Source organism: Colias philodice, chromosome 1 (assembly GCF_061535455.1).
Source record: "Colias philodice isolate Cphi_HAF_F1 chromosome 1, ilColPhil1 Martin Lab GWU primary, whole genome shotgun sequence".
NCBI lineage: Eukaryota > Metazoa > Arthropoda > Insecta > Lepidoptera > Pieridae > Colias > Colias philodice.
In genome coordinates, this window is record NC_143086.1 from 14,763,792 (window position 1) to 14,786,498 (window position 22,707).

The 22,707-nt window shown below is 32.8% G+C and overlaps 1 protein-coding gene across 4 annotated transcripts in view; it reads right to left on the reverse strand.

Annotated features, from left to right (window-relative positions):
* The window catches only part of LOC149491488 (alpha-1,3-mannosyl-glycoprotein 4-beta-N-acetylglucosaminyltransferase A-like), a 103,438-nt gene that overhangs the window by 65,496 nt on the left and 15,235 nt on the right, over positions 1–22,707 (reverse strand). Inside the window, exon 1 of one of the 4 annotated variants that reach the window (XM_089697772.1) lies at positions 12,900–13,044. The exons of the other annotated variants lie outside the window; for them this stretch is intronic. The gene's annotated coding sequence lies outside the window, so the exon portion shown is untranslated. Of the gene's footprint in view, positions 1–12,899; positions 13,045–22,707 lie in introns of those variants that run through there. 4 annotated transcript variants of the gene reach the window in all.

Sequence of the window (22,707 nt, forward strand, 5' to 3'; positions counted from 1 at the left end):
GCTCTTAATTATACTAAAGACTCACGAGTAAAGTTTGAGTATAATATAATCATTTATTAAACATTTTGTGGGTTAGGTACAATCATGCCACATTTGGACCCTTAGGACAGCCTGTATTTTGAAGTCTATCTTCCTTAAACAATAATAACATAACTATAGCATAATATTAACTTAAATAAAGATTTAGGTAATTTATAATATACTATTTATACAAAATATAATTTAATTTATTATATACTAGCTGACCCAAGAGACGGACGTTGTCCTGTCTTCGCGCCTATTGTCAAACCCGTGAAGTTTATATTTTGCCGTTATTGTTTTCGCATTTTCTTAATTTTTTGGCGCTTTCTTATGTTTTTCTTTCATATGATCCTTCTCCTGACCAAGGGAAATAGGGATTTCATTTTTATATATTATAGAAGATAGTTCAAAACTTTCCCATTCTATAGGTACTAGTTTTACCCAGCTCCATATTGCAGGGATACATTTGCCTAAGGCACGCGATGCGGTGCAATGCAATTCGGAGTGACGAAATTGATATCAATATACAATATATATTCTACACAGAGGTAGAAATAGATATTCAAAGATTTCTAGCTCAAATCTCGCGGGATTTCGATTTCCTAACGATACGATGGAATCTATTTAGATAGCGAAGGAAAAGGCGCTGAAAAACCATGTTTAACTTAATACGGTGGTTCCTGAGATTAGCGAATTCAAGCAAACAAACAAACTATTCAGCTTTATAATATTAGTATAGAAGTAGATTGCAAATTGTCGAAATAAGCATTTGCATTAACAATCATTCAATTAAATATTTCCTTCACAAATAAGTTTCTAGCTTTGGATGTTCAAAATTTCACAGACAGGTATTTTTTGCAAAACATTTCAAATGAAATTATTCTCAATAACAACTTGTAAAGAAATTAATTAGCAATAAGAAAAAAGGTTGGACCGCGAGATTGTTCAACAAACTTGTAATTATAGCTTGGAGTTGTCTGGTACTGTTTTACTTTTCAAGATACTTTAAAGGTTTCAAACTTTTGCTTTACTCGCCGAAGCTCACACCGCAATGATTTCCTAATAAAGGCCTTTTCAAACTACATCGGTAGCCGCTACCGCCGTGGGTAGCGCTATACCGTTGGGCACAAGATAAAATCCCTTACACAGTTTAATATAAAGACTCTAATCGCGTACCGATCCGAGTACGGTAGCGAACAGCCGATCGGTACACGATTACGGATATCGCTGTAGTTTGAACAGGCCTTAAATTTGCTCTAGAATGTCAAAGATATATGATCCCTAGGATTATATCGCCAATAACGGCACATCGTATCGTAAATTATATTTCTTGTTCTTGTAACGGACATGTTTACAGTTTTTATGAGTATTCATAATAGTATGGTGTGAGACCTTAGATGGTCATAGTAGGCCAATTCATATCGATTAGTGTTATTATAAGTAAGATCCACTTCATACAGTATAAGAGGTACTATCTAAATTTAGTTATCCTCTTGCAAAATTCTTATAACTATGAATTTTAAGCGTAATCCAATATACAACGAAATAGGTACTTATTGTTGAATTTTTGACGTGACAACTGACAACGTCTTATAATTCGATAGAGCCAGCTGCGCGCACGAATAAACATGACTCATGCGGCGTTACCTCGCTCTGAGGCGTTCCATGTAAGGCTTGAAGTGCAAGCGAGAGCGCGGAACGAGCGACAAAGAAGCACAATCGGACGTTGTCACGTTCAACTATCGTCAGTAAACCGACTTTACAGACAACCAATGTTTTTGATACTTTAGTTTATCGTCTCTATATGAAGTTTCTCTAGGAAGAATGGAATTCAAAATATAAAATTGATAAAGAAACTACGAAACTAAAGCCAATCTCGACAGTTTCAATAAAATTATTCATATACGACCAATCTAATCTCCATAAAGGCTACACAATCCCACAGACACAACTTTAAAGCCTGTAAAAAATAGAAAAAAGTGATTTTACAGTGAAATCAAATATGTTATATTGATATTTGCAATCCCTTCGGGCGATTTCACCTGGCGGCGCATTTTTCATCCGACTTCCAAAAAAGGAGTTTCTCAATTCTACTGATTTTTTTGTAGTTGACTCAACTTTTGAAGAGCGATTTTGAAAATCACTTGATATGGTCACATTCAAAGCCTAGTTTTGACAATTTTAACTTTTTAGGTTGTTTAGTTTACTGTTTAAAAAATAATAGTTTGTTATCAACCACAAATTGACAAAAAAATTTAGCGTTCTAAAGGATACTAAGAAATCAATAGATTATACGGTAGATTGTAGATTATAAGTTAGTTATGTAATTCGTATTAAGAATACGCTTCTTATGTATAGATAATCTTACTATTTAAATATTAAATAATTCAGTGGAGTTATATAAGTACTCAGGAATCAGGATCAAATAATCCACTTATGACTGTCCAGGGGTCACTAGTAGGTACACTAGTACAGTATTATACGATTTGCAATTGATTATTATGTATTTGTACTGACTTATTGAGAGCTCTTTCTAAGTAGAACAACAGATCATAGTTTAAGGCCAGATTTTTCAATCTTTGGTTAAAACTTACCCGTCCAATAAAGTATTACGCGATAATATTAAAATGTCACCTGTAAACTGTCAAATACGGGCAAGAAGAATACATTTTTGAAATGTACGTTATTCAACGAATAACTTTTAACCAACGATTGAAAAATCAGCCCTAAAACAAATTGAATACGAAATAAAATTCGATGAATTCATATTATATCCACAATACCATTACGTTATATTAATTTATTTTTAGCCCAAGAAAATTAAGCTGAAAATGGACCGTTAGCGAAAATAGTTCGTGTAGTTTTGAACCCTTGAGGACTTTCGATATGATCATCTGGATATATCAAGGGATAAATAGGCAAAACTACGCGATTTATTACCGCTTATTTTACTGATTTTCTCGGACTATTTATAGTTCGATTTCTATTTATGTACAACCGGCACTATAATTATTTATTTATTCCAAAATTTATTATTATTCTAAACTACTTTAATTACAAGATAATTGAAAGTTTTCCTATATAATGTTTCCTACAAATCTCTTGTGCTACTACAACGGTATACAAAACTTCTATAAGCAACGTTGGAAAGTAAAAATTGCATATCGAAGTGTGCTCTTTTGTAGTTTCTCTGATGGAATGGATCGATAGATACGAAAACTTTTGCACTCGTACTATTGGACTAATATTGGTTTAGTCGACGGATTCTATGTATGAAGGTGTGGGAAATTGTACGTCTGTATTGAGATTTGAGAGTAGCTAAGACCAAAGATAGATTATAAAAGATAAATCTCACGCGAAAGCCATTAAGTAAGTAATGCAGATAAACGTTAACCAAGCAATTTTACTTCTCAGTTCTAACCAATATTCGACTGTGAAAATATCAAAAATATTGTATATAAATATGCTATCATAAATAAATATGCTAATAATATAGTTTTATTGACGTGACAACGTCTTCTAATTCGATAGAGCCAGCTGCACGCACGAAAAAACATGATTCATGCGGCGTTACCTCGCTCTGAGGCGTTCCATGTAAGGCTTGAAGTGCAAGCGAGAGCGCGGAACGAGTGACAAAGAAGCACAATCGGACGTTGTCACGTTCAACTATCGTCAGTAAACCGACTTTACAGACAACCAATTTTTTTTTTAGTTTATATTATACATTCTGAGAGGTATTTCAACGATTAAATATAATAAAAATTGGAATTATTTAGCAAAATTGTTTTCCATATATCTCTAAAACGTGACGTTTTAGACCCATATATTATTTAACATTTTTTGCTCAGTGCGACGCAAAATGGAAAAAAAAACAAAATGGCGGACAGTAGGTGTGCCAAAAATTTTCAAACCCCTTTAATAACATCTATTAAAAAACTATAATACATAATAAATTATGTCGATTATTAAGATCTTTAAATAAACTATGATTACAATTTTAATGGAGTCGTTTGGAATTATCAGGTAGGTGTATGTTAGTATAATTATTAATTATTAATTAGTTTTTACAATGATAACATATTATACAAATGCAAATAAATATAATTTGAAATAAGTTTATTTCTTGAACGACTCTGGATCACAATTCAATATTTTTAATTGAATAAGTTATAATTAGTGCCCTATGTTATTTTTTTCAACTGTACAATAAAATATACAGATAATCGTATAGGAGCTACCAACGTTGACAAGAGAGAATTTTAGTATAGTTGGTTCTTTGATATACTGTTTCTCTTCCTATTTCGGTCAGAGTCATGTAATTTTACTTATTTCGATGACATTTTAATTATTTTGAAATAAAAAATTGCGTATGGCACCTATTTAACAACGAAAAAAACGTCTTGCAATAAAAAATTTATGTCTGATGGATCGATCTAAAGGCAAAAGATTAAAAATTACGCGTTAATAAATGACTTTAAATTACGGATATTTTCCTGTGCGCACTAATAAACGCAACCACTACCGCCAGCCAGACAGCCCGGACTCTAACCGAAATAGCAAGAGAAACAGTTTATCAAAAACCCAACTATACTAAAATGACTTTTTTTAAAACGTTAATAGCTCCCGTACCATAAACTACATTTTAGCTGACCCGACAGGCATTGACTGTCTAACTGTCAAACGCATACACTTTATGGCCGTTCAGTTTTATTTATTTAATTAATTAATGGCTCACATTTCTTTAGTTTTTCTTTCATAAGATCCTTCTCCTTACAAATACAATAAAAAAATATCGAATTTGATCTATCTGTTCACACATGATGCCGTGACCAAGTATATAGATCTACATTAATAAGCTGAGTGTTTAAAAGTTTAATTTCATACCTACTACATTCATGAACTAACACAATGCCATATACTTATGTACCTAATGTTACAAAAATAGTCAATTACGTAAGATCTTAACCATCCTAACAACTGAAAAATTAGTACTTAAAGGCTTTTTTATTTTACGACTGTAGTGAACAAAATAAGCTCTAATATTTCATAAAACATTACCAAGTAGTTAATGAAACATTGTCAACGACATTTTTGGAAATCAAAGCTCCGAGCCTTACTAAAATTGTAACCTGTTGCTCTAATCATTGCCGCACCAATAACTATCAAAAGAAACAGCGTCTATACAAAACAAACAAAACATTTTATTCGCCAACCACGTTTCCATTCTCACAGAAAACTGATAACCGTATTGAATAAGAAATGACAAATTCAACTTTATGTATCTCTTCCACTTGATATAAGCTATTTAAGTCGGATAAAAGATTCTTTGAAAGAAAAAAAGTGTGTGCGTGTAACCTTTACGCGCGATTGAAGTAAAACTTCTTTGGCGTTGACGACATATATCACTGAAATGATTAAATATTAACTTAAATAAATAAATATTATATTATAATTTAATTATATTTATTATTCATGTGCTTTACAAAGATTATTTAAATGTTATATTAATATTATTCATTCGAAACAGGTAATTGAATGTCATCATAATTTCTTACGTACGAAATTATAGGTTTGTGGTAACTATAATGTGAAACATAAATTTTACTCTCTAAATTTGCTACTTTTCTTGAAAATACAGCATCTATCGTTGTACCGAAACGCGTTGTTGAATGAAGTCGAGAAGTATTCATAGATAAATCAAATTTTTCTTCTAAAAAATCAATTAACGGCTGAGATTCCTGAGAGCGAAAATTAACATTAAAATCTCCAGTTAGAATCATCGGTAATTCATGATAATTACTATTTAAAAGTCGAGAACCTTCAATTGTGAAGTGAAGTAATTGCTGATGAATAAATTTTATGATATTTGTCAGGCTAGTATTTGTAGAAATATAAATAACAACGATAATCACAGGTTGGTCATTCGTATTAACACATCGAACCAAGGCGATGTCACCAATTTGTGAAACCTCATCGGAAATTTGTGATAATATAGTTGGTGAAATATTTTGAATTGGTGTTACATTGTTCAGTGTATCTGTAGATGAATGATATACAGCTACTCCACCAGCAGTTGAGTTGGGTCGTTTGTATTGGGTAACGCAATAAAAATTTTCAATAAGAATTTGTTCGTCATTTTTCATCCAAGTTTCGGAAAATAACAGCAATGTGGACCTTTTTAATACTTTATCATTCAGATCAGAAACATGAGCACGTAAACTTTGGCAGTTGAAGGAAAATAGTGTAATGTTACTCTCATTTACAAGGTTATATAATTCTTCCCGTTGTGTTATTAGGCGAGAATTTGAAAGTCTTTCAAATTCACACTGTAAATCAACTATTCCCCCTGGACGCTTTCTTCCATGATAAAATTTGTTGTCATCGGTGTTTGAGTCAATGAACAATCCATTTATATCAGTTACTCGTGATAATGCTACATATAACAGCTGCTGACTGTGACTTTTATTGTATTCATAAACGATTTGATCAAAAGTACCACCTTGAGACTTATGTATTGTAAGCGCACAAGCAGATACTAATGGAAAGTGATTTCTCTTTGCAAATATTGTCTTATTTCTATTCATTGCTACAGATGACGATCTTCATAAAATTGGGACTGCTGTTCTACTAATGTTTAGAGTTTGAATATGATGGGCAGCTTTTTTCCTAATTTTCTCTCCTATCTTACCAGGAAACTCAAGCCATAAGCGTATGATGTTATCACTGTCATCACGTTCAATATACACTAACTTTCCAACACAACCGTTGGCTAAGCCATCAGATACATCAATATTGGTTGTAATAATGTAAAATTTGTTAAGAACTAATATGATTTCATAAGGCGATCCTCCTGTACCAATAACTGACATTTTATGAAATTGTTGGCGTATAATACATATGCTTCTTGTTCAACTGAATGACAACCTATATACATATCTGTTGCTATGGATACTACTTTGTCTTCAGCAATATTTAAAATAGATTGATTATAATCCGCAACATGTTTATTTTTATTTTTAATTTACTTATTTTAAAAGTAATAAATAAAAAAAGTATATTTAGAGATTTTCAAAAAATTTTGCAATTTAAAATAATGTTTTTAAAACTGTTGAATTTTTCATTCACTTTGCTATTCACAATTGATCCGTTTGAAAATTTGAAAATAAATAATCCTAATTGATTATGATATTTGCCACTAGCTGGCGTATAAGTCAAGAAGCGTGTAGTATATGACATATACTTATAACCAATCAGAATTATTATTTTTAAATGGCGGAAACTACACAGACTATAGTAAGCGTTACTTCCGTCAGAAAAAAAATCTGAGTTACTCCCTAGTCGCGCCTAAAGAAGTTTTACTTCAAAAACTTTAGAAAATATTAGACGTTATGCTCGAGTTCTAACAACTAATAACAAGTTTATTTTGACTTTCTTTGTGTAACTTCAATAACATCATAGTTCAGTTTCTAAGCTGGATTTAAAATTCCTTGTTATTGATTTTTTATCGATGATCAGAAAAGCATTTGAATTCTTGAAGTACTCCCTACATCACTACATAGTATAAAACAAAGTCGCTTTCTCTGTCCCTATGTCCCTTTGTATGCTTATATCTTTAAAACTTCTCAACGGATTTTGATGTGGTTTTTTTTAATAGATAGAGTGATTCAAGAGGAAGGTTTTAGTATATAATTTTTTAGGTTTTAGACAATGTGGGCGAAGTCACGGGTGGTATGCTAGTAGTATAATATAACAAAGTTGCTTCCCACCGTCGCGTCGCATGCTTAGATCTTTAAAATTACCTACGCGTAGAATTTTGGTGTTGTTATTTATAATAGATGGAGTGATTCTGTGATCTATAGTTATAAGCAAGTTATAAGTTAGTTACAAACATTGATACGCACATCTTTGTCTTGTCAACTGCAGGAACTCTCGTAATTAGTTTCAAGTGTCTCGCAAACTTATTTCAAACTTTTGAATTAAACGTCATAATGCTTTACGCTTAATGGAATATTCGAGAATTATCTATGCTTCGGTTTGAAGTAGAATATTTATCTATCCTATCAATTCGATAAGGTACTTACATGTTTTCAACGTGAAAGTTTATGGGGATGATCTGTACCTACAGATGCAAGTAATAGGTAATAGGATAAGTTTAGCGCCATGTTACGATATTATATTATGTGTTAATTCCAACGAAAATGATTTCTAAATTAATAGTAGATATTTTTCAAGTGACATAAGACACACAAAGAAAATCGATATTCCTATTCTTAATTGGATCGGATTATACGTTAACTCTTTCACGTCAAAACGGATAGAGCAAATGTGTATAAAATTTTATCAGAGATAGATTAATTAGTGTCTGCATTACTACATAGACTACTAATTACCCAGAGAATAAAGTTGCATAATTATCTACACGTATATACACATAAGGTAATAATCCTTTACGTAGAAACCATAATACAATGATAGGATCCTCAATTTAGGTATTATGTTTCCTAATCTAACTATATATATATATAAGTGTAGAATACTAGACGTTCAGAATATTCCTTATTATAATAATTGAACTAAGTGCTGTTAAAATACGTTTACGTTGTTGTGATATTATATTATCATGTTATTGTTTCCTTGAGTTTCCATGATGTATTATATTATTGTTACCATAAGTTTATATTCATGTATTTAAATTTGTGCTCATGTTTCTTATTCAAAAGATTTGAACAACAACTGCCAAGTTTTGTTGCTACTCGATAAAAGTTAGGTGATTCATAAGAATTTAATATGTACTTATTTCAAAAAATGTTTAATTTTTATGAATAATGAAATAAGATATAAGTAAATTAATAATGAAATAAAAGTATTAAGAGTAAAGAAATATTCTTTTATTTTTATTGAATAGGTTACTTTTGTTGTAGGTAGAGCTATACCGCTTCTCCCGACTTCGCCCGGAGTAAAAAATCGTATATTATGTAAGTCGGTAAGATATCCTAATGTAGTAATGTAAAATAGTTTTTGAAGTCAGTCAAATATGTTTCAGTTAAATCGTAGCAAAAAGGAAAAAATCTTTCCTCTTCACAATATTATCATGAGTATAGAATACTAGCTTACCGCCCGTGGCTTCGCCCGCTTTGTCTAAAACCTAATAAATTAGATACTAAATCCTTCCTCTTGAATCACTCTATCTATTAAAAATAACCGCATCAAAATCCGTTGCGTAGTTTTAAAGATTTAAGCATACAAAGGGACATAGGGAAATAGGGACAGAGAAAGCGCGACTTTGTTTTATACATAATATAATAATATGATACTATGTAGTGATGTCTCTACCTAATAAATTATAAATTATAATATCTATTATAACTATAGGTAATGTACATCTTTATACAATAATGCATCGTTCAATATAACCGTTAAACTATTGAGAGTTGAGATCGAGCGCATAGTTTAGCCGAGTTTATACAAGGTAGTTAGAGCAGTTATGGTATCTTCGAACGAGTTTGAGGTTTTAAGTTTTCTTATCCATCACATAATAATTTAAAGTTGGTATATAAAAAAATATTATAAAACTAGCTTCCGCCCGCGACTCCGTCCGCGCGGATGTCGGTCTTCGCGTGGATGGTTTATTTCTTTATTTTGAGTACCGTACCTAACTCTGACAATGACATCTTATAAATATCTATTGGAACCAAATACGGCTAGGCCTATAATAATATACGCAACGTGTGTTCGCGGTTCTTCAGAACTACGTCTATGGATAAAACTGAAAAATTAAGATTATTTTTTTTTCTACGTATTTTTCCAGGATAAAAAGTATCCTATTTTACGCCCAGGATAATAAGGTATAATTATACCAAGTTTCATCGAAATCGAACCGTTAGTTTTCACGTGATGTCTTCACATACAGACAGACAGACAAAAATTTTTTTAATCACATATTTGGGTTTGGTATCGATCCAGGAACACCCCCTGCTAGTTATTTTTTCAATATTTTCAATGTACAGAATTGACCCTTCTACAGATTTATTATATGTATATAGATGTTACCCATTATTTGAGTGCTTAAGGTTACATTCAGTAATATTTTGATAATGTCTGTAACTTTTAAATATTCAAGATAATTTTTAACGCTCTTTATTGAGTAGTTAAGCGATATCATTACACAATATTATAATAAATTTTGTATAATAGTTTTCTATCTAAGTAATCGCCTATTTAGACAACGTAACACTTTTGAAGGCAAAAGTGTATTAATTCGCCTTCGCTTCGCTTCGCTTCAGTAACAATAAATATTCTTTTTCATAATATAATCTATGCTTGGACTATTATTTTTTATACTGTGCTTGGACGCGAATGTGAATTTAGCAAGTCAGAAATAAATCCTGTTATTCTTGATATGTACATGTCGGACATATTTGCTTCATTTCGCTTTCGCTTCGCTTCAGTTTCAGTGAGCAACAAATCATTCTCCGATTGCCTTTTGATGATTGAATACTTCGTATGCAAATGCAACAAGTCAAACAGTATCGTCAACTCATAAATATAGTAAACTAGCCTTTTTATATGTTTTATATACGTATAAATTGATATCGCCTTCGCTTCGCTTCAGTACAAAATTAACTCATAACCTATCGCTGCTTTCTATTTAAATATCTCATACAATTTTAGACAAGTATCAATATAAAATTACATTAATTTTTTACACAATCCCGCTTAAAAAAGTCACACATAAAATATTAGGCACAATTTCTTACTTATTTATTTAAACGTTTTCTCTTTACGGGCAAGTAGACAGATAACCAGAGCGAGACCGTGTTTCCGTGTTTCCTAGCTATTAGCTGTTATATTGGTATTAATTTATCAATTATACTATTATTTAGTTTCCTTCAATTACGTTTAATTTAATGAGGAATTTATTATTATATCCGTTACCTCAATCTTACTAATATTATAAATGCGAAAGTTTGTGAGGATGTGTGTGTGTTTGTTACTCTTTCACGCAAATACTACTGAACCGATTACAATGAAATTTAGCACACATATAGAGGGTAACTTGGATTAACACATAGGATAGGTTTTATCCCGGAAATCCCACGGGAACGGGAACTACGCGGGTTTTACTTTGAAAACGCGGGCGAAGCCGCGGGCTGAAAGCTAGTTATATAGTAATGAGTATTGATCTACTACCATGGTAGATACTTTATTAATTCCATAAAAACTATCCATTTATTAGAAGTTATGAAAAAAATGAAGAAAAATATACAAAAATATAATCTCAAGTGAATTATACAAAAAATTACTTTATCGATCGGAAATATTTATTTCTTAAGAACAAAGACATTAGACAACGAACACTGCTAAAATAACACAAATGTTGTCGATCAGTAATTTATATTAAGAACAAAGGCATTTTTTTATTTAAAAAAATGTCGTTATAGTAGAAAATGCTGCGCAAGAACAATAAATTAAATTCATCGAGAAACTTTTACAAAAAAAATTCTATATTTTTTCGATCGAAAACATTTGATTCTTAACAAAAAAGGTGAACAAATGGAATATTTTATCAATCCGTAATCTATATAACAAAGGCATTTTTTATTAGCAAAAAATGTCGCTATTAAATGTTGAAAACGCTGCGCAAGAGCAAATTAATTTAAAAAACAATAATTTTAATTATTGTTTTTAGTAGAAAAATAAAAAAAAATATCTATTAAAATATTAAAAAAACAATTTAAGTATATTATATTAAAACATCTGTCGCAAAATATTTCGCTTATTGCGTTCATATGCCAATTGAGTTATTTAATTTTGAAAGACATTATAACAAAGAAAACTTTCGTAATTTTCATGGAAAGAAAATTATTTTTTCCTTCTAACTTGGCAAAATTTTCTTTACTCACTTCCCGGATAAAAAGAAGCCTATATATGTGTTATTAATTTTTCAAACGTAATTAAGTAACAAATATCTATTCTTTTGAATCAATGTGTCGTATTTTTAATAGAATTTTAGTATTTTCGTATAGGTATTTAATTTTAAGCAAGTATTTAGAAATGAGACTTTTTATCGGACTTTAAATTCTATTCACACAAATGATTCCAAATATCACAAAAACATAGCCTCTGTAATTCAGGAAAAATATCTCCCGTCATTTTACCGACAAAAAAATTCCGCAACCTTATAAAAAATTAAATTTAGTTAAAAAATACGAGTTTGTCATTCAAACAGTTCCGTTTACTCACTCAACTTGCGCCAATCAAGCTCGTTAAAATATTGCAATGCAGTTTACACATTTATCGTGAAACAGAACAGAAACTAAAATAAAAACTTTTACCCGCGCCGCGCGACCGCCGCCTTGGAAATTTTGTGCAGCGGCGAGACGGTGCAAACAAACAAACGTGTAAAAATTTTCCCGAAGTTACTTTATTCTGTTGGCTTTTCATAAATTTTTACTTTTAATTTATTGTAAAAAAAATATAGCGTTTTATTATATCATTTAAATGTTAATTAAAATTGTGTAAAAAGATAACGGCGCGTGTAAAGTTCGTTATTAAAAATTTCATTTGCTTAAATTTTTTATAGGAACTGAATATTTATTTTTTAAAATTAAAATTACAAAATATCGCGAATTAATTTAATAGTAACGTATTAATTTATTCAAATACTTTTCAGTAGTTACGCGAATTTATGAAAAAAATAAATTCCTCATTCGCCGACGGAAAGATAAAAACTAAATTTTATACTACCGACGCATTCAACAAGTTGATATTTAAAATTTATCGCGATTGCTGTTAAAATAAACGCCGAATTATATTTTAAAAGGAAAATAGCCGATTTATTTTATTTTATTTAGTCCCCGGTTGCACCCTTAACTTACCTAAGGCCTTAGGCCCACACAACACCAGTTAGAGCCCGCGCCGCGAATTAGCGACGGTGCACTTAACTGCAATCGCGAAGGTCCGACTTTCGGAGCCGTCCCCAGAAGACTACACCTAGGCTAGTGCTTTTAAAACTAAAAACGGTTCACATAAGCGCATGCGTATTTTGTGCAACGATGATAAATAACCAAAAGCATCCCTATGCACTCGCCGATACGGTCCTAGCGTCGCTCCAGAAGTGGCTCTATGCACCGACCAATGGCATTAAACCTCCGCTATATAGTAATATTAACGACATATATAGTTGAATAAGGACCTCCCTTTCCTGGAAATAGTTAATACGACGCAATATTTGATTAATTTACGTCCATCAGAGCAGAATGTGAAATGAAATCGTTGAATTATTTTCTTATAGTTTACAGTATCGATAGGTTTGATATTGTTTATTGGGTTGACATTTTATTGCATGTGCGAACCAATATCGTTGTTATTACAGGCTGCAGTCACCCCTATGGCCGCGAGGCGCGAGTGACCGAAGGCAGTATAATTTGGGGACGCCAAAATTGGCCCGTGATTAAGTTACGACTCGCAATTTTTGCATATTCGCACACGAAGTCTGTTCGCAACTTTGAAATATCGTTGTGGATAATTGATAAGAATAGTATAATATTAAAAAATATATATACCTATATATTTTTTACATTTTTTTGAATAAAAAAAAAATACCTCTAAAAATCTACCTAATTGATACATTAATATACACCTACTTAAATGATTAGTTTCGAGACAAAGCATTTCAATATTTCATTCAAAATTCGGTCTCAATTTATTCAGTTGTAGGTGGTTAAGGTGGTTGTAGTGTACCTAGGTACCATTTGAAATGATATCTATTTATGGATAAAGCCTTACGACATTCTTTATTAAAAGTTGCATTAAAAGCACTCAAATGCGTAGCGAAGTCGATTCATGTGAACGAACACCTACAGTATACTATAGCACCTACTAATTTAAATTACGCTATTATATTTTAGTAGGAGTTTGACTTTATCAAAGTAGACAGCTGTAATTATCCATATCTGTAGTAATTTAATAGATATCTAGTAAAATCATGTAAGGCCTTATATGTATAATCATCTAATATCTTCTAATCTAATATCTATATATCTATATATCTATATATCTATATCTATATATATTATATATATCTCAATACTATTATAAAGGCGAAAGTTTGTAAGGATGTATGGATGTATGGATGTATGGATGTTTGTTACTCTTTCACGTAAAAACTACTGAACCGATTACAATGAAATTTAGCACACATATAGAGGGTAACTTGGATTAACACATAGGATAGGTTTTATCCCGGAAATCCCACGGGAACGGGAACTATGCGGGTTTTCCTTTGAAAACGCGGGCGAAGCCGCGGGCGGAAATCTAGTATATTATAAAGGCGAAAGTTTGTAAGGATGTATGGATGTTTGTTACTCTTTCACGTAAAAACTACTGAACCGATTACAATGAAATTTAGCACACATATAGAGGGTAACTTGGATTAACACATAGGATAGTTTTTATCCCGGAAATCCCACGGGAACGGGAACTATGCGGGTTTTCCTTTGCAAACGCGGGCGAAGCCGCGGGCGGAAATCTAGTAGATTCATAAAGGTAATATTTACTTTCTTTGAATTCGGTTGTTCATTATCACTATAAATTTATATGTAAAAAATAAGGTAATATTATTCCAGCTATTTAATTACGAGTTTCTTGAAGAATTCTTACATACTTTAAATATTAATTAAATAAACATTTAGATCAAACGATCGAAATAAACATTTATATCACAGATCAAACGATCTCCATCAAGACGGACAGGACGAGAAGCTATTCACATAGAAATTAACGACTTTTCATCCTTTTAAAGCACGATTTATGAAGTTACCGAAAGTCACTGACAGTGATATGAACATATTGTCCATTGCTTCGTATGCTATGGGCTGTGACAGTATTGGCCGGGCTATGATTTTACCTATCCTTGACATAGTCACTCCTATCATATCACACATCCTTAATTTCTCTATATCATCCGCTAGTTTCCCTCAAGCATGGAAGGATGCTCATATTATCCCACTCCCTAAAAAGAACAATCCTTCCTGTTTTTCCGAATACCGCCCAATATCCATTCTCCCCTTCCTTTCTAAAATTCTCGAAAAAATGGTGCAACGGCAGCTGTGCTCTTTTCTAACGAGAAACTCCCTCTTGGATCCTCTACAATCCGGTTTCATGGACATAGCACGGTCACTGCTCTTGTCAAGGTTACAGACGATATTCGCCTAGCAATGGATAATAAGCAGCTAACAATTCTCACTCTTTTAGATTTTTCTAATGCTTTCAACACTGTTGATTTTGATATTTTGTTAGCTGTGCTTAGTTCTCTTAATATATCTCCTGCAGTGTTGGATTGGTTTCGTAGCTACTTGCAAGGACGTCGGCAGTGTATCCGTGTTGATAATACGTATTCCTCTTGGTGTGATGTTACTGCTGGCATTCCGCAAGGCGGCGTGTTGTCACCCCTCCTTTTCAGTATTTTTATCAATTCCATAACTTCTAATATATCTTCTCTCTACTACGAGACGCAGACGCAGAGATATGCAGACGATGTTCAGATTTATAGGCATTCTACTATAGACAGTCTAGAACAAGAAATAAGATGTGTAAATGAAGATCTTAGGACTATTGTAAGCTGGACTCATAAATATGGACTGAATATAAATCCAAATAAAACCCAAGCAATCGTAATAGGTAGCCCTTATTACATCTCCAGAGTTTCTGTTGCAGATCTACCTAAGATCTCGATTGAGGGGGTTCAAATAGCTTACACTCTACTGTAAAGAACCTTGGTATTACTCTCGACCAAACCCTGTCCTGGACAGAGCAAATTAATCTCGTTAGTCGTAAGATTTTTGGTGTTGCTGCAATGCTAAGACGTTTGCGCAATTTTTTGCCCATATCCACGAAAATTTTGCTTGCACAATCTTTGCTTCTTCCTATCCTCGACTATGCTGATGCAAGCTACTTAGACCTTACTGAGGAGCAGTTAAACAAATTAGAACGCCTTCAAAATTTTGCGATAAGATTTATCTTTGGTCTTCGCAAGTTCGACCATATCTCAGACTTCCGCTCACAACTCAGATGGCTTCCTATCCGCCTTCGCCGGAATACGCATATCCTGTCCCTCCTGTACTCAATCCTTTTCGATCCCAGAACTCCTTCCTACTTAAAAAAGAGATTTATATTTATGGGCTCGTCTCATGAATGTAATTTTCGCTCCTCTAACAATCTTACGCTTTGTATGCCTGCTCACATCTCCAAATTTTATGATTCATCTTTTACCGTGCAAGCCGTAAGATTGTGGAACTCCCTACCAACCGCAATAAAGCAAGCGCAAACTTTAAATAGTTTTAAAGCTGCAATTAAAAAATATTATCTGTCCTCATAGTCATTCTGTATCTGTTCTGTTTTACCTATTTCTCTACTTGAAATTTTTTATATCCTCTTCTGCACGTTTTTCTTTATTTCTTATGTTATATGTAATTTTATAACTTACTCATATCTATTATATTTATTTGTATTCACTCCTTGTATATGCACTATCTACCTTTTTCAATCTTTTCATTTTCCTATATCCCAAGGTTGCCTGGAAGAAATCGCTTCAAAGCGATAAGGCCGCCAATTTGCACGGTGAAGATTCATTTTGTATATTATTGTATTTTATATCTGTGCATTGTACAATAAAGTTTTTATTTTTTATTTTTTTTTTATTACTATAATCATCATCATCATCATCAAAACTGCTTATTTATATTTACACGTCTACTAACAGACTAAAACTGTGCTAAAAACGAACTAAGTGCTAATTATTCCATGTACGGGAATACCTAATTGAAGTAATACGCTACGTACTCCACAGATCCGATTGCCAATCTCAATGTTCTATAATAGCAATGTTATTTGTGCATTACCATTTACCATAACCATCAAGGCGTTATAAACCGTCTTTGACAATTCCACGTCTGTAATTTCGATTACAGATAGTTCTGGAATGATATCGAACGTTCCAGAACAATGGTATGTGTAAAAAGATGTAGAGGTTACCAACGTTCGATCTTCAAAAACGGCACATTTACGCAGATACGACGTCAAAGTAAGATGGCATAATTCAAATATAGTGAGCGAAAAAGAGACAATCGATGTAAATTCTGGCTAATTAGCCACTGTGCCACTCGCAAAGCGCTAATAAACTATATGTATATACAACTTCTAACTTATAATATCGTTGTACCAGAATATATTGCATAGCAACCAACGTTGTTTGGAAACTCTCTTACTGTTTTTTGCAATTTGTCCGAGCTATTGAGAGGCATGAATACGGAACATGGCGGGCGATATGCGTGAAATGTCATTTTGACAGCACAGAGTATAAAATTCAAAGGTATGTAAATCAAGTCGGATGCATAGCCGTGTCGAAAGGTAATTGTGTTTTTCAATAACCCCCTGTATAGGTCCGCCATGGTGTACGTGCCCTTTTGAAACTATAGGATCCCTAAAACAAACCTATTCAGTATTTGTTGATGAGATATTGCTTGGAAATAGATGGTTTTTATGATGGACAATAGGAAGGACTGATTGGGCTACCTGTAGGCACCACAGCATACTAATAGCAACAAAAATGTTATTGCATTTGCTGTGGCGGTCTTTTTAGGACGTCTACGTTCTTTTCATGAATTCCCGAGGCAATAATTGTAACATAATTAACCATGGGTTCACCGATAGTACTAAAGCTTCCATACGTGGAAGTGAAATAAAATAGAGTAAAATAATAATTATGTACGATTGAAGTTATACAGCAATACGGAAGGTATTTCAAACCTAAATTTATTTCGAAATAAAAGATTGTGATTCTTGATGGATGGATGTTTGCTGCTTTTTCACACAAAAGCAGCTGCCCCAACCGGATAAAATTTGGTACAGAGATAAATTTATCTCAGATAAATAATAATCTGGATTCTTCTTGGACTTGGATTTAATTAGCAAGTGGTTAATTTTAAGGTCTACCAAATGAGTTAAAATGTTGGATAAAATAGCAGAACATAATCTCACAAATATTCGCATTTGGATAAATGTAGGGCATGCAGAACCGAGTCCGGTTCCAAGTTTCTGAAACCCGGTTCCAAATCGAGCTCAGAACCGGGTAGAACCGGGTTACCCGGTTCTTTTATAATACCTCGGAAAAAAATACGAAATTAAACAAAAGTAACTGTAAAAGTACCTGATGGGCCTTTTATTTTACGCGGCTTGTGTCTTATTTTATTAAATTAATAAAGAAACAAAATTTCAATACTTCTCTTTATTTATCAGTCTTATAAAAGTACCTTGTTATCATAATATCACATATAAACTTAAACCTTATTCATTAACTGTAAACTGTAAAGCAAAAAACCGGCCAAGTGCGAGTCGGACTCGCGCTCCGAGGGCTCCGAACAAACCTATTTTTAGGGTTCCGTACCTCAAAGGGAAAAAACGGAACCCTTATAGGATCACTTTGTTGTCCGTCTGTCCGTCCGTCGGTCCGTCTGTCAAGACCCTTTTTCTCAGGAACGCGTGGAGGTATGAAGCTGAAATTTATATCAATTACTCAAGTCTACTGTCCCTTGAAGCTGTGAAAAAATCAAACTTCTAAGCCAACGCAATCAAAAGATACAGCCGTTTATGCAGCATATTTTCGACACTTGCAAGGGAATCAAAACCTGCTTCCCGTGAACTCAGAATCTTGAAATTTGGTACGAAGCAACGTCTTATAGCATAGATAAAGGAAAAATTACGTAAACCATAAATTTTTAGTTACATCACATAATATATTTTTTTTTAATAATTTAAAACTTATTTGTACGGAACCCTCGGTGCGCGAGTCCGACTCGCACTTAGCCGGTTTTTTTATAATGTTGTAACTTTAAAATTTATGTTTCTAGCAATTTTTCCTTTATCTGTGTTATAAGACGTTACTTTTACCAAATTTAAAGGCTCTGTGTTCTTGAGAAGTACCCTGTAGGTTTTGAGTCGAATGTCGAAATTTGCGAAAATTTTCAGCATTTACGGCTGTAAGTATCTTTTGATGCGTTGGCTTGTGAGTTTGATTTTTTCACAGCATCAAGGGACCGAAGACTTGAGTATTCGATATAAATTTCAGCTTGATACCAAAAACAAAAACATGACTGGATCATTATATGAAACAGTAAAGTCAACAGCTTTTCAAATTCACGACAAATCTAATAAAAATATTTCAGTAGACTAATTTTTGTCATTTTCGAAGCCTGATTGTTTTTTTTTTGGTCATACACCCTTAGGAAACTTATAGCATCTAAGGTTAGACAACCAATCAGAGCCACGCATGAGGCGTGGCACGAAAATTCGCGATGCGCGTGAGTCTGACGTTGCTAGATAGAATAAATTTGTTAAAATAATGCAGCAAAATATAAATAATACTTTATATTTTAATATTTTGGTCGGAACCGGGAGAACCGGGTTTCATACTATTCAGACCCGGTTCTCAAGATCATCAAAAAACCCGGGTTTACCCGGGTTTTTCGGAACCGGGTAAACCCGGGTGCATGCCCTAGATAAATGTTATAAAAAAATTAAACATACAATTATCTGTTATAGCTCATAGGCTACTACAATGATATCACGCGAACAAAACCGCGGTCTATAGGTATCTAGTAAGACCATAAATTGAATACCGCAGAAATTGCTTACTCCTCTCATATAGAAAATATGTGGAGAGTAGTTAATTTGAAGGTATTGTTCTTTTATATCATCTTGAGTGAAAATACTTCAAATTCATTTCATTGAGGAGCAGGGTTGGCATACAGGTTGTCCTTTGAAGGAATATTTTATATTATATATATAGCTTTCATAAATTGTGCAATTTTTAAGATTTTTCACTTCTAATTTTATTCTTACGTTCGTAACTAATATTATCGAGAACGCAAGTATGCTTTATGGCAATTTTAATTTCTATTCGGAAGGAATCAACTTAATAAGAAGGCCCTTAACAATTCTAGTTTAATACGATAAGACTCAGGTATATCATTATCATTGGTATCACAGTATTTTGTGAGAAAGATAACCTATGGCGATTGGCGATAGCATTAATAAATATCTTATGTAAAAATAATAAATAATTTTACATAATACATAATATATTACTGACTGGTTGGCTTGGTTGGCATTGACCCTGCCTTCCAAGTCAGAGCTCGTGGGTTTGATTCCAAATATTTGTGTGATGAACATCGATGTTTAATCTGTGTCTGGGAGTTAATTATCTATATTGAAGTATTTATTTAAATTTAAATGTAAATTATTATGTATGTTTCTCAGCCATTAGGTTTCCATAACACAAGCGAAAAGCTTGGTATGGGATCAGATCGTGCCGTGTGTGAAAAATGTTCTGAAATATTTATTTAATTAATTTAATTCTATTAACGTAAAATATATTATAATTTTTAACATAGGTATGTATCATGTGTAGTATACTCGTGCAAATGTGTTTGAATTAACTGAGCCTATTTAAAATAATTGTAAAATTATAGTACTCTAGTGTATTTCCTACGCACGAACATAAAACATATTTGCATGCTACACGTATAAGTTTCATAGCAAATCATATAATATCCTGACAATTTTTAAAATAACTAGCAGTCCGCCCCGGCTTCGCCCGTGGTACATATTTACGTTTTCTCTACGTAAAAACCATCCTCGTACTTCAAGGAATATAATAAAAAAAGAATTAACGAAATCGGTCCACCCTTTCTCGAGTTATGCGCTTACCAACACATTTTGGGATTCATTTTTATATTATAGATTAAACTATACAGTTTTATTATTTATAAATCTATCTGGACAGCCTGGATATAAAATCCGCTCTAAGTAGAATTAAAACTAGACTTAGAAATAAGGTTTTCTAATGAATCGATATTAAATTCCCAGCTTTGCCACATTAATTACATACAATTACACTTATAACTTGATTGCACATTAACCGTTCCCACATTCCGTCAAAAGTAACGGATATTATTTAGTATGACGGAAGGATGTCATCCATATTACGTCCAGAATACGTAATTATGTCAGTAGTTCGACTTCTAACAAAATAGTAGTTATCATTATTTGTCAAGTGTAACCCTGGTGTAATTTGAACGTGGACGACCTATAATTAAATTCGACAAGAATATTTTAGAAGTTTCTAGATAACGATAACAATTCTTTCAAATATAGTTGAATATGAAACTTCTTTAGGCGCATTGAGAGTAAAATTTCAAGGTCGCGTCATGGCAATACCGTCACGTCATAAAGTAATGCGACGATTTTGGTATCTTTGAATCTTGCCAAAGAAAAATCACTTTGGTTAGGGAGCCAGGTGCAAATTTGGTTAACTATTTCCTCTCAAGAGATAATTCGTCAGACGCATGAGAGTATAGTATTATAAAGCCTCGTGAACGTCAGCTGGCGCTCGGTTGGGGGGGTGAGCGGTTGTAGCCTCCCACGCACATAGGAAAAAAAATACATTCATTCATTCATTTCCTCTCAGCTAAAAATTTGTCAAATTGTAGCTAACCCAATATCTCAACGAAAAGAAATAGTCAGCTGGTTACAACATGGTGTATTATACGTCAGCTGGTGTCTCGAACATGAAAGTTAAATTTAAAGAAAAATTTATTTTCCGTTATTTCCTCTCAAACAAAAATTTACCTGATGATAGCTTATATGTAACTGTGGATAAATATATATGTCAGCTGGCTGTATCTTGGTGGAAAAACCGTCAGCTGATACGGGAGGCTACAACCGCTCTTCCCCCCAACCGAGCTCCAGCTGACGTTCACGAGGCTTCATAATACTATTCTTTGATGCATTTTACTAATTACCGCTTGAGAGGAACTTGGTCATAAAATCTGCTGCTGGCTCCCGGACCACTTCTAACACGTGTGCTCGGCACTCACGCTCTTTTTTTGTAATTTATCATACCCATAGCACGAGGAAGCAAGCGAAGCCGTGTGCAATAAGGTTGTAATATAATATAAACAGAAAGCTAGAGTATCGTAATAGGTTTATGGCATGAGCTGACACCCTACATAAGTGCATTAGGGAATTTCTAATACTGTCACTTGAATAACCCGATAACACAATTTTGACTATCCATCGGAATTTTATTTAAAAAATGTATGGTTTCTTTTTTAAAGATAATTAAGTTTTTAATATAAATATTAAAAGGGATTATTATAATTTGATTCCGCAGCAAAAAAGATGGAGGCATTTGTTCATATGTGCATAAAAATTTCGAAAATAGCATTAAATGAATTATCCAATCAAAAGATATTATAAGTATCTATTTAATTGGTCTCTTTATAATATAAAAAAACCCTCCTATTTTAGCTATTATAAAAATAAGTTAATGTACACTCATTTAGAGATTACGATTAATTAATTATTATTACCTATTTAAATAATATTAAATTTACCTTTATTCTAAATCAAATTATATGTTTGCAATACCACCTAATCCCATAACCATGCTCACACCAAACAACATCAATAGAAACACAAAAATAATCCAAGACAAACCTTCAAAATTAATCCACACTATAACAAAAAGTACACAGCAAAACGTTACCACTTTCACAGAACAAGTGAATATGATAATATAGTTAAAAGTACTTACGTCACCCATAGCGGGGTGGCGTCACAGTAACC